At 45.1% G+C, this 12161-nt stretch overlaps 1 long non-coding RNA gene across 1 annotated transcript; it reads right to left on the bottom strand.

The window, feature by feature from the left end:
- Nucleotides 1-291: 291 nt before the first annotated feature.
- Nucleotides 292-6598, bottom strand: LOC148007957 (uncharacterized). The gene is made up of 3 exons (XR_015648374.1): nt 6495-6598; nt 3699-3873; nt 292-2162 (listed from the first exon to the last, which is right to left on the bottom strand). It is a non-coding gene; the product is annotated as an uncharacterized LOC148007957 (long non-coding RNA).
- Nucleotides 6599-12161: the final 5563 nt, after the last annotated feature.

Raw genomic sequence — 12161 nt, 5'->3', positions numbered from 1 at the left:
CCTAAAACTTGGCTCTAGAATCTTGTGGGTGGACCCTGCCTAGACCCCACCTCTGGTTAATTATCCAGGACTACACTATACTGCACCACTAAAGATTGGGTTGCAGGTGGTTGTTGCTGCACAGAACATAAGACCCCAGGCTTCTACTAGGAATTATTTCTGAGGGGGTGAAGAGACAGATATCGTTTCAGAAAAGCTGTTGGATCCAACAATTATTACTTTTGTGTGCACAACGGGCAAAATTTGCCTCTCCTTCCTTGCTCTCCTGTTAGAAGAATTGACTGCATAAGTAAGAGAGACAGCCGTGCATTGTATTTGCAAAATGTTCAGTGCAATTATTGCTGCAGATTTTGCTGAATTTGAAAATGATAGATGGCAAATTTTAATTTCCCGAGCTCTCCATTCTGGCAAGCAGTTTGTTAAAGACTAGCAGTGCAGCTAATTGTCAGTACACAGTGCCCACCAATACAGTTTTCCTTTTTATATAATGCATTATGCTAATCACCTGGTATTCCATTTTTCAATAAAAGGTCAACAGAGCACTGTTTGTTCAGAATGTGCAATTTAAACTTCATGTCTGTGATTAGAGATAATCTAGCTTTTGCTGCATCAAGTGGGGTTGCCATAGAAACCAGACCTGCAAGCTCTGTTTACAGCCTTTGGAGAATAAACACTTTGCATTCATATCTTTGGGAAGAAATAATAATAATAATGATAATAATAATACATAATGACTAAAATATAAAAGATCATCAAACAAATAAACTGAAAACAAAGAAGTAATCACGAAGGGGAGGGAGGGGGAGAGAGAGAGAGAGAGAGAGAGAGAGAGAGAGAGAGAGAAAATGAGAGAGAAAGAGAACATTGTTGTTCATCAAAAATCAGTAAATGCCACATGGTTTGTCTCTGGAGCATTCAAGCAGGAGATTGATGTAAGTGGTCAAATATTTCCCCTAGGAAGAGCAATGTGTTATTATACCAAATACAAAATTAATTTAAGTGTGCTAATGGGCTTTATTCAATCAATTATATCCTTGAAAAATTTTTTTGTGACTAGCATTGAAGTGATACATAGAATTTTTATGCCATGAGTTTGGACATTCAGCTGTGAACCTCTACATATCCCAGGTGATTTTGTGTTGTGGTTCCTCTGATTGTCCTAGAAGCAGTTCAGTGATTCTGATCTTCAGCATCCTAAGATCTGGTCCACGTTAGAATGACTATATTTTATCAAATGAAATGGCAGCAAGCTCCACTAAATATTTTACTCTAAGTATGCCCCAAATATGGCACAGGGCACACCACTACTGAGGTTTTTCTTTGCTGCTTCTCTGAAATATCCCAGGATCCACTGTTCAATCAGTAGCTCTTTGAGAGAGGAACCTACAGGGTTATGGAAGGAATTCTCTTAGCTCTGCTGAAGCCTCCAGCCCGAGTGTCACGAGGATGAAGTAAATAAAGAGATCTGTGTGGTTGACTAATCCTGTTAAGTCTTGGGGTAATTGTGGCTCCAGTGTGCTGAGGGCAACAGCAAAGTCAAGTTAAAAGAAGCAACCACTTCAGCAGAGCCCCTGGTGGTGGTGGTGGGGGGTGTTTAGGTTTTTCCTACAGGCAGAGGGCTACAGGGCTACAGGGCTACAGGGCTACAGACTACAGACTCCCACTCCTGTGGAGGAACAGCTCTCAGTTACTCTGGCATCTGGGACTCTGATAGTCAATCTGGGGCCACAGAGGTGGGGTCCTGTGGGTTGTAAATCCTCACTGAGGGCAACCTCAGTCTTGAAACTTGTGCCTCACAGGATCTAGACATGGTAGAAAATGACTTCCTTTGACTTTTCTTTTGTATTCAGGCTGGCAAATAAGAACACACATTCTGTTCAACAAAAAAGAATTTAACATACGTTGGCAAGGCCAGGTGTTAGGGGACTCCAAACTAGTTGATGATCAGTCATTAGCCCTCTGATGACTCAACTGTTGGGAGAAAGGCTAGGATAGATGTCACCATGGAGCTAGGAAATGGGGTAGACATCTGAGTAGAGGCAGAAATGAAGTACTTTAGGAACATGGGGAAGATAGGAGGACTTTTACTATGGAGGCTGGCAGTCTTCTTGGAGGAAGGGACTCTCAGTTGATCATTAGAGCATCCATCTGTAGACAGAGACCTAAGTGGGATCAAGGAGATGAGACTGGTAGAATTAGTTAAAATCTGGGTACTATGGGCTAGAGAGATGGCTTAGCAGTTAAGAGCATTGGCTGCTTTTCCAGATATCCTGAGTTCAATTCTTAGGAACTGCATGGTTGCTCACAACCATGTGTAATGGGATCTGGTGCCCTCTTCTGGTGTGTCTGAAGACAGCAACAGTATACTCACATACATAAAATAAATAAATAAATCTTAGAAAAAAAAATCTGGGAGCTTGGTAAATTCAGTTCCATTCTGGGCCAGAGATTAAGCTAGAATCTGGGAGCCTAGACTTGAATTCTTGCCCTGTTGTATGGGAGGTCACCCCTGATGCTTGCCTCATTTCCCTCTGTATAATGTGAAGGATAGTTGTAACTGACTGTTATCTGTGTCCTGTGGGTTGGGTGTGACCAGTTCAGTCTTAAATCAGAGCATCTGAGGTGACCTGCAAGAGACTCACACAAGATTGGGTTTACTAATATTGCTTAGTGTGTGTGAGGGGGAAGGAAACTCACAGGGCTGGTGAACCTTCTCTGATCTTTGCTAGGCTCCTCCCCTCCCTGAGGTTATGTAGGAAGTAAACAATTGACTGTGATTGGACTCTTTGGTGGTGTAGCAGCCTTCAATCACCCAGGGGACTTCTTGGTGGTATAGCTTAGTTACCTATGCTCCTCTAAGGAACTCTAGTAAATTCATTGGTTCAATCAAGCTGGACTTGATTCCTTTCTTTGGTCTGCTGGTACCTTGTATGGGGCAATAGGCACTTCTAGTTTTGTTTTTATGTGTGTGTATATATGGTATGCATGTGTATATTTGTGTTCACATGTATATGGGTGTACGTGTGTGTGTGTGTGTGTGTGTGTGTGTGTGTGTGTGTGTGTGCACAGGTGTGTATGGAGGCCTGAAGTTCATGTCAGATGTCTTCCTTGATTTCTCTGCTTTATTTATTGAGGCATAGTCTCCTTTTCAACCTGGCCACCTTGCTCTGGGGATCCCTTGTCTCTGCCCCTGATTACAGATGGCTGCCACACTTGCCTAGTTTTTATGTGGGTTCTGGAGACCCCACCTCTGGTCCTCAAAATTATAGGCCAACTCTACCAACTGGGTCATCTCCTCAACCCTGAGTATGCATTTCTTTATGTCTTCCTGGGAAAAAAATGACATAATCCTGCATCATCAGTTTTGTGAGAGTCAAATGAAGCAAAGCAAATAAACTCTTTGCTCAGTCTTTGTGCCCCAATTATTTGAAAAATGTTTTTGCTGCTCTCTTAACTCTCCATTGCGCTAGCCAATTGGATTCTTTTTTTTTTTTTTTTTTCGGAGCTGGGGACCGAACCCAGGGCCTTGCGCTTCCTAGGCAAGCGCTCTACCACTGAGCTAAATCCCCAACCCCAGCCAATTGGATTCTTATTCTGCCTCTAAGCCTTTGTCCAATGTGACCGTGAGGCCCAGAAGTGCCATCTGTTTCCAGCTCCCCCACCCCCTTCCCCAACCTCCTCTCCGGCTTGTCTGTTACCTGTGGGTCTTTGGAGTTCTCTAACAATCAAACCCGAGTCCTTGGAAGCCACATGGATTAGTGGTCTGGAGAATATGTGGGTTACGTTGCTCCCCAAGTAACTCAGCCCTGCCATGATCTGTCCTTTGCTTCTGGCTTGGTTGTCTCCTCTCCAGGGTCTGGAGATCAGAGAAGTCTTCCAGGAAGGAGGAGCAGTGTGTGAAAAAGTAAAGAGAAACACAAATGAGAGGTTTAGAGAAAGGCAAGTGATCCAGAATTGAGAAGCCAGAGAGTGCCTGGGGAGGAGTTCAGGAAGATGACAGCTGAGAATGCTGCTCTGCCCTCTTCCCTTTCATGATCTTTGTCAGGTTGTCAGCCATGGTGGCCCATGTTCCTGGAACCTAGATAGTTCAATAGACTTTGGGATCCCTTATGCTGTGGCTGGGCATAAGGTACAAGCAGACTTAACTATTGTCCTCATTCATATACATATGAATATGTATATATGAATACACACACACATACATACATACACACACACACACAGCACAAGGAATTAGCTAAGTCTATCAGTTAGTTAATGCCACAATAATGTTGTATGACAAACACATACCCCAGTGGCATATAACTCTGGCAACCATCTTGTTTTTAAGTCTGAGACTCAGTGGATCTTGTTTGGGCTTGCACATATGACTGAATACCAGCTGTGTATCTGCTGATCAGTACTGGCTGTGGCAGAGACGGCTTGGGACATACCAGCTGCATTCTCAGTGGGCTAGCCCGGGCATGTCCTCTAGGACATGCTTACAAAGCAGCAAGTAGAAGTGCTCTCTGCTTTCTCAAGGCTCTCCAGCATCACAACTGCTGTTACCCCACCGGCTAAAGGAAGTCACAGGGCCAAACTCAGACTGACAGTGTAGAGCAACCAGCTCTACCTCCTAAGTATGAGGAACTGCAAAGGAGAAAGCCTAGATGCAGGGAAGCTGAGGACTAGACGATGAATTGTACCACTGTGTGAGATTGTGCATACCTAGAAGCATGTTATTCACAACACTGCTGACCATTCTGTGTCCAGTGGGAACAGAACACATCTGCAAATGATACCTGGCAGAGAGGCTGAGCTAATGAGCCAGAACCCTGATCTATCTGCACCCTCAGCCCCATTAGAAGTTCCTTTTGTGAACTGAGTTCTTGCCATTTTTCAGTGGAAAGGAGCCTAACAGTGCTCTAAATGCAAAGCAAAGATGTTGGATGTTAACAACATTCTTGTTTGAGGCTTCAGAGAAACTCACATGCAGGAGGGATGAGGCCCAAATTAAGGCCCTGGCAGTAGGAAGGGAACCAGAGGGACAGGCAGAATACTAAGCTGAGGGAAAATCAGTGTTGGGTGGTGGGAGCTCGTGTGATGTGTGCTAAGGGACTGTGGACAAAATCATCGGGCTTTTCTTACTTGGAAGCTGGAGTAGAGTGTCCTGATTCGCAGTTCCAAACATGGGCTTCTCCTTGGTAGGACTTACTGATTTCATTGCTATTAATGCTCCTTTTGTAGCTTATTTCAAGAAACTCAATGTAGCCATCAGCAGGAGAAATCCGGCATATCCAGTAATTGGTTCTGGAGATCTGGGCTGACAAGCTTTATTTATGGTCACTTTACCATGGACTCATTTTTTTTTTTTTCCCGGAGCTGAGGACTAAACCCAGGGCCTTGTGCTTGCTAGGCAAGTGCGCTACCACTGAGCTAAATCCCCAACCCTACATGGACTCATTTTAACAGCAGCAGTCTATGGAAACCTAAAGTTGGAGGTGCCTATAGGTCTTGGCAGGGAAGATCCACAGCTGACTTTGCTGGTGCAGTCTGGGACTCAGAAAAGTGGTTCAGGTCATGGACAGCTACTGGGAAAGAAACACTATCTTAGTTTTGGTAAGAATATGTGGCAGGAAGTGCTTTTTGACTCCAGCTGACTAACAGGTAACACAGAGACCTCACCTGGCACACAAATAAATTTTGTTGGCTTTTTCAGTGTGATTAAAAAAAATTCAAGTTCATTGCTGTTTTTGTTTCCCAGGGCTGATATGTGAATGTACCACAAACAGGTAGCTTAACTCAGCTGAGGTATAACCCCCCACAATGCTGCAGGCCAGGTATCTGAAATAATCGTGGCAGTGGGGTGGACTCCTCTGGTGGTGCAAGGGTCCCATGTCAGTCTCCTGGTTCCCTCTATGGTTGCTGGCATCTTTGGTGTTCTTTGATATACATGTGTACTCTCCAACTTCTGCCTCTGTCCTCACATAACTTTCTGTGTGTCCTCTCTCTCTCATTAGGACATTTGTTGGATTTGTGGTCCATACAAACATGATCTGATCTCAATCAACCTTTATCCTCACAACACATACTCGGGACCCTGCTTCCAAATAAGATCACGCTCATCCTTGCAATTTCCTGGTGGAATGATTTATTTACTTATTTTGGAGACAGGAGTCCATGTAACCCAGGCTAGCCTTAAACTCAGGAGTCATAAATGATCTTGAACTTCTGGTTCTGATCCTGCTTTCACCTCCCCAGTGCTGGAATTAAAGTTGTGTACCGCCATGCTTAGGTTAATAAAGTTCTGGGGATTGATCCCAGGGCTTCATGCATGCTAGGCAATCATTCTACCAACTGAGCTGCATGGGTGGCAGGGTTTTCTTGGACAATGCTACTCAATCCTCGATAGTGGCTGATGACTATAACTTGATGAATCCCACTACCCTGAACAGTGTACCTGACTCGAGGGTCTGCAATGGGCCAAGAGTTGGGAGGTGGGGGCAGGTACTCACCCTAGATTCTGGGTGCTCTCCTGGGCCCTGTATCCACTCAGCCCTTGCTGTGATTCCTGCGGCCAGTAAGGCTGGAATCTGCCTCCTGTTCTTCCATTTCCTCCTTGATGTCTCCTTAGCAACAGGCATTCATTTATTCTGTGCACGAGCCACTGTTTAACAGTATTTACTTCCAGAGTCAGAAATATTTGATTCCAATTAGGGACAGCAAATTGAAACCCAGGCAATGTCAAAGATGCAGGTCAGACAATAATGAAGAGCCCGTGGCAAAGGACAGGGAGGGAGAACTCGGGCAAAACAATTGAGTTTCCCGTGGGCTCTTGTAAACGTGGCTGGGTTTTAGCTAGTGTGGCGGTTTGAATGAGAAATGCCCCCATGGTCTTGGACATTTGCACTGTTCGGGGAGATTTAGGAGGTGTGGGCTTGCTGCAGGAAGTATGTCAGCATTCGTGTTTGTCCTCTCTGCTTCATGCATACGAGCTCTCAGCTCTCAGCTTCGTTTTCCTTGCGCCGTGCCTGACGCGTGTTGCCATGGCTCTGCTCCCCTTTCATGGTCTTTTATCACACTGGAACCATAATAAGCCTTTCCTTCTGTAAGTTTACTTTGATAATAGCGTTTTATCAGAGCAACAGAAGAGTAATAGATACAGCTGGCTTCCGTTTCACACACAAGGGTTGGATGAAATCTTTACAGCCAGTGCTGTGGGAACTTGTAATACTGTGCCTAAAGGCCTGGTATGTCATAGGAACTCGAGAGAATGGTAGTTTTTTTTTTTTTTTTAACTTTTTATTGATTTTCTGTGAGCTTCACATCATGTATCCCAGTCCCAATTATCTCCCTGTCCCCTCATATCCACCCTCTGCCCTTGCAAATCTGCCCCCAAATAAAACACATACACACAAACAACAACAGCGTAGAAACATCTCATAGTGAAAGCTATAGTATGTCACAGTGTGTCCCACAGTTTATCCCTCTGTCCACACATCTTCCCTTGCAAATGTTCATTGCAATGAGTCATTAGATTTGATATCTCTGGCTTCTATGGCACCATTAATACGGGATCCTCACAAGGACTCCTGGTTATCCTCTTGTTGCCCTGTGTCATGGAGATTCTGCAGCTTTGGAACAGTAGGACTGGCCGTTTCACACATCTCAACCATTTGCAGAGGATATAGAGTCTAGGGTGGGCCAACTCAGAGCCCTGGATCTGGGCCTGTGTGGCAGCTGAACTGGTCAGGTTGCTGGCTCTCCCTCATCTGTATCACCAGATCATACTCTCCAGCCCTGCTTTGGCTAGGCCACCCCATGCTGCCACCCAGGAGGCAGGGTCATGTTCTCCTGCCCTTGGGAGTTTGTTCACTGCTCACACCTCAAGATCCAGTTCCACTGTTCTTTCCAATCAAGGTACAGGCCCAACTCTCCCAAATGCTGTAGCCTGTGAGGGGCTGGGCCAGCTCCCCTGTCTACCTGCCACAGGTGGCAAGGGGTGAAGGTGTGGAGGGCACAGCAGAGGGGTAGAAGGGCTAGTTCTCCTGCACTTTCACCCTTGGAGCCACCTCACCTGTGTTCCCTCCACCAGGGCCAGTTGTACTGTGTTGCTCAGGCGAGGTGCAGGGTCCATGCTCTGCAGCTGGTGATAGACAGGGCCAGCTTACCCTCCCTTATAACCCCAGTTGTGGGGTGGGTATCGCCCTTGCACTGACACTATCTCAGGACAGACAAGTGGTAGTGTCAGCTCTCCCACTCTCTTACCCTTGGGCATGTCTTGCCTATGCCCCTGCTACCAGGGTCAGCTTTGCTGTGCTGTCCAGGTATGGTATAGGACCCGGTCTCCTGAGTTCTGCAGGACTAGCCCTTGCGAGCTCATGGCCCTATGGGCAGCTTTCCTGACTGCCAGAGGTGTTGAGGTGTGTCGGGATGGCTAGACATTACCTCTGTTCCCATGCTCTGGTCCCACGGCAGACGAATAGTGTGGTTAGCTCTTCCACACCCCGCCACTAGGGTCTGCTCCACTGTGCTGCCTGGCAGAAGTCCAGGCCTGCTCTCCCAAGTACCATAGCTGATGAGAGATGGGGCAAGCTCTTAAGAGCAAACAGACAGTGAGGGGTGAGGCTAGTTATGCCCAGCCCCTGGACATCCAGGTGGTCCCTGGCTGGTCCCCCATCAGGGACATCTCCATGTTCTCTAGTGGTAATATGAGCCACAGATAAGGACACTCACCACTGCCACTACATAGCCACAGACTCAGACATGGCCCTCAGTGGCAGCTTGGGCTGAGACCTCACTATGGCCTCAGGTGGGATTCTTACAACAGGATAGTCCTTCAAGTCTCCAGTTCCTTCTCTCATCATAAGCTCAAGCTGCTCCACTTCTCTTCCTCTCCCATCTGACCACCATATACTTGCACATTGTGATGGCTCCCACTTCAGGGTGGCTACATGGATGGAAGGTCCCTAAGGGATATTCCCTATCTGGTTAGGCTGCATGGCATGGTGACAATCAGGTGTCTATGCCCAACCCATGCTGGTGTGATGGAGGGCAGGTCTGTGGGTGGCATGGTAGTCCTCAGGTCTCTGTCTTCTTCCTCCCTTGCTGCATTGCCCGGTTTGATTTGATTTTTAAGAGTCCTATGCATTCTTCAGTTTAGGTACATCTAGGTTGTTTACAGTCTCTGGCTATTATGAATAAAGCTGCTATGATCATAGTTGAGCAAGTGTTCCTGTGTTGGAGCATCTTTTGGGTATATGCCCAGGAGTGGTATAGCTGGGTCTTGGCATAGAACTATTCCCAGTTTTCTGAGAAACCACAAAATTGATTTCCAAAATGATTGTACAAGTTTACACTCTCTCCAGCAATAGAGGAGTCTTCCCTTTGCTCTACAACCTTGCCAGCATGTGCTGTTACTTGAGTTTTTGATTTTTAGCCATTCTGACAGGCTGTGATGGAATCTTAGGGTTGTTTTGATTTGCATTTCCCTGATTACTAAGAATGCTGAGCATTTCTTTAAGTGCTTCTTGGCCATTTGAGATTCTTGGGTTGACAATTCTCTCTTTAGCTCTGTACTCCATGTTTTAATTGGGTTATTTGATTTGTTGGTGTCAAACTTCTTGAGTTCTTTACATATCTTGGATATTAGCCCTCTGTCAGATATAGAATTGGCAAAGACCTGTAGGCTGCCATTCTGTCCTATTGACAGTAGCCATTGCTTTACAAAAGCTTTTCAGTTTTATGAGGTCCCATTTATCAGTTGTTGATCTTAGTGCCTAAACTACTGGTGTTCTGTTCAGGAAATTTTCTCCTGTAGTAATGCACTTAAGGGTATTTCCCACTTTCTCTTTTATGAGATTTAGTGTATTGTGTTTTATGTTGAGGTCTTTGATGCACTTGGACTTGAGTTTTGTGTGCAGGGTGATAAATATAGATCTATTTGCTTTCTTCTACACGTAGACATCCTGTTAGACCAGAACCATTTATTAAAGATGCTTTATTGTTTTGATTGTATGGTTTTGATTTCTTTGTCAAAAATCAAGTGTCCATAGGTGTGTGGGTTTATTCCAGGGTCTTCCTTTGGTCAACCTGTCTGTTCCTATACCAATGAAGTTTTTATTAGTATTGCTCTTTAGTATAGCTTGAGGTCAGGGATGGTAATGCCTCTAGAAGATCTTTTAATTGTACAGGATTGTTTTAGCTATCCTGTTTTTTTCCATATGAAGTTGAGAATTGTTCTCTCATAAGGTCTGTAAAAATTTGTCGGAATTTTTATGGGAATTGCATTGAATCTGGGAGATTTCCACTTTGGAAATCAATTTGGCGGTTCCTCAGAAAACTGGGAATATTTCTACCTCAAGACCCAGCTATACTACTCCTGGGCATATACCCAAAAGATGCCCTACTATGATGCCCAAGGACACTTGCTTAATTATGTTCATAGCAGCACTATTCATAATAGCCAAAAACTAGAAACAACCTAGATATCCCTCAACTGAAGAATGGATAAAGAAAATGTGGTACATCTACACAATGCAATGCGATTCAGTTATTAAAAACAAACGTCATAAAATTTGCAGACAAATAGATGAACTTGAGAATATCATCCTGAGTGAGTTAACCCAGAGCCAGAAAGACACATATGGTTTGAACTTACAAGTGGATATTAGCCATAAAGTGCAGGACAACAATTCTACAATCTACAGGCCCGAAGAATTGGGTATAAGGAGGTCCCAAGGGAGAATTCACAAATCTCACTCAGAAGGGGAAACTAAATAGTCTTTGGAGGTGGATGGAGAAAGAAAAAATGGGTAGGAGAGGGGGTGAGAGGGGAACAGGGATAGGGATCAGATGTGGGAGGAGGGGAGTGGGAGAGGTCTGGGAGTGAGAATGGAAATATGTATGGGGCATCTCTGCTAACTAGCTGGAAGCCTGGGATGTGGGAGGATATGGGGAATATATGGGGGTGACTCTAGCTGAGATTCCTATCAGAGGGGTATATAGAGACTGAAATGGCCATCTCCTGTAGCTAGACAGGACTTTCAGGGGTGGAGCATCAATCCACCCACAACCCTTCAACCCAAAATTTGTCTTACCTGCAAAATGTGCAGAGATAAAGATGGAGCAGAAACTGGGGTAACAGCCAACCAATGACTGCCCCATCTTGAGACCCAACCAATGTGAGAGAGCCAACCTTGGCACTATTAATGATACTCTGCTATGCGTCCACACAGGAACCTAGCATAACAATCTCCTGAGAGGCTTCATCCAGCAGCGGATGGAGGCAGATACAGAGACCCACAGCTAAACATCAGGCAGAGATTGGGGAGTCTTCTGGAAGGATGGGGATAGAATTGGGCAAGCCGTGGGTGGGGTCAAGGACACCACAAGAAGACCAACAGAATCAAGTAACCTGGGACCATGGGACTCGCAGAGACTGGGCCACAAACCAGGGAGCATGCAGGCTCCTTACGTATTTGTAGCAAATGTGCAGGTTGGCCTTCATGTGTGTCCTCTAACAAGTGGAGCAGGGGTTGCCTCCATCTCTGTTCCCTGTCACTAGATTCCCTTCCCCCTACCTGGCTGGGCTTTAGTGGGAGTGGGTGTGCCTAGTCTTGCTGGGTCTAGCTATCCCAGGGTGGGGTAGTGTCCAAGGCAGGGCTCCCCTCATCTGAGGAGAAGGGGAGGGGACAAGAGGGGAACGGATTTGTAAGGGTGGGACTGGGAGGAGAGGAGGGAGGCTATGATAGAGATGAAAAATGAATAAAAATAAATTATTGGAAAAAAAGCTGTTATAAATCTTTATGTACAGTGGCTTTGTGCACACCACTCTTCTGTTTCTCCTGCATCCTTTTAAACATTTAGAGAGCTTTTAAAAAAATGTAAGCCATTTGATAGGTTCATACTAATAGCTCATTTCAATTTTGCATTTATTTCCATAGAAACTAATGATGTTGGGCATCTTTTGATGTGCTTTTGTGGCACTGTATGAAAAGAAGCAGAGTCTGTTGTATTTGTTCATATTTTTGCCTAACTCCTTCCACCTCTTCCTTTCCTCTGATCCAAGGTTTCTTCTATCTATCTATCTATCTATCTATCTATCTATCTATCTATCTATCTATCTATCTATCATCTATCTATCTATCATTTATCTATCTATCTATCTATCTATCTATCTA

Source organism: Rattus norvegicus, chromosome 1 (genome assembly GCF_021556685.1).
Source record: "Rattus norvegicus strain SHRSP/BbbUtx chromosome 1, alternate assembly SHRSP_T2T, whole genome shotgun sequence".
NCBI classification, from domain to species: Eukaryota; Metazoa; Chordata; class Mammalia; order Rodentia; family Muridae; genus Rattus; species Rattus norvegicus.
The sequence above is the reverse complement of the archived record's forward strand: the minus strand, read 5'-3'. Positions and strand labels throughout refer to the sequence as shown.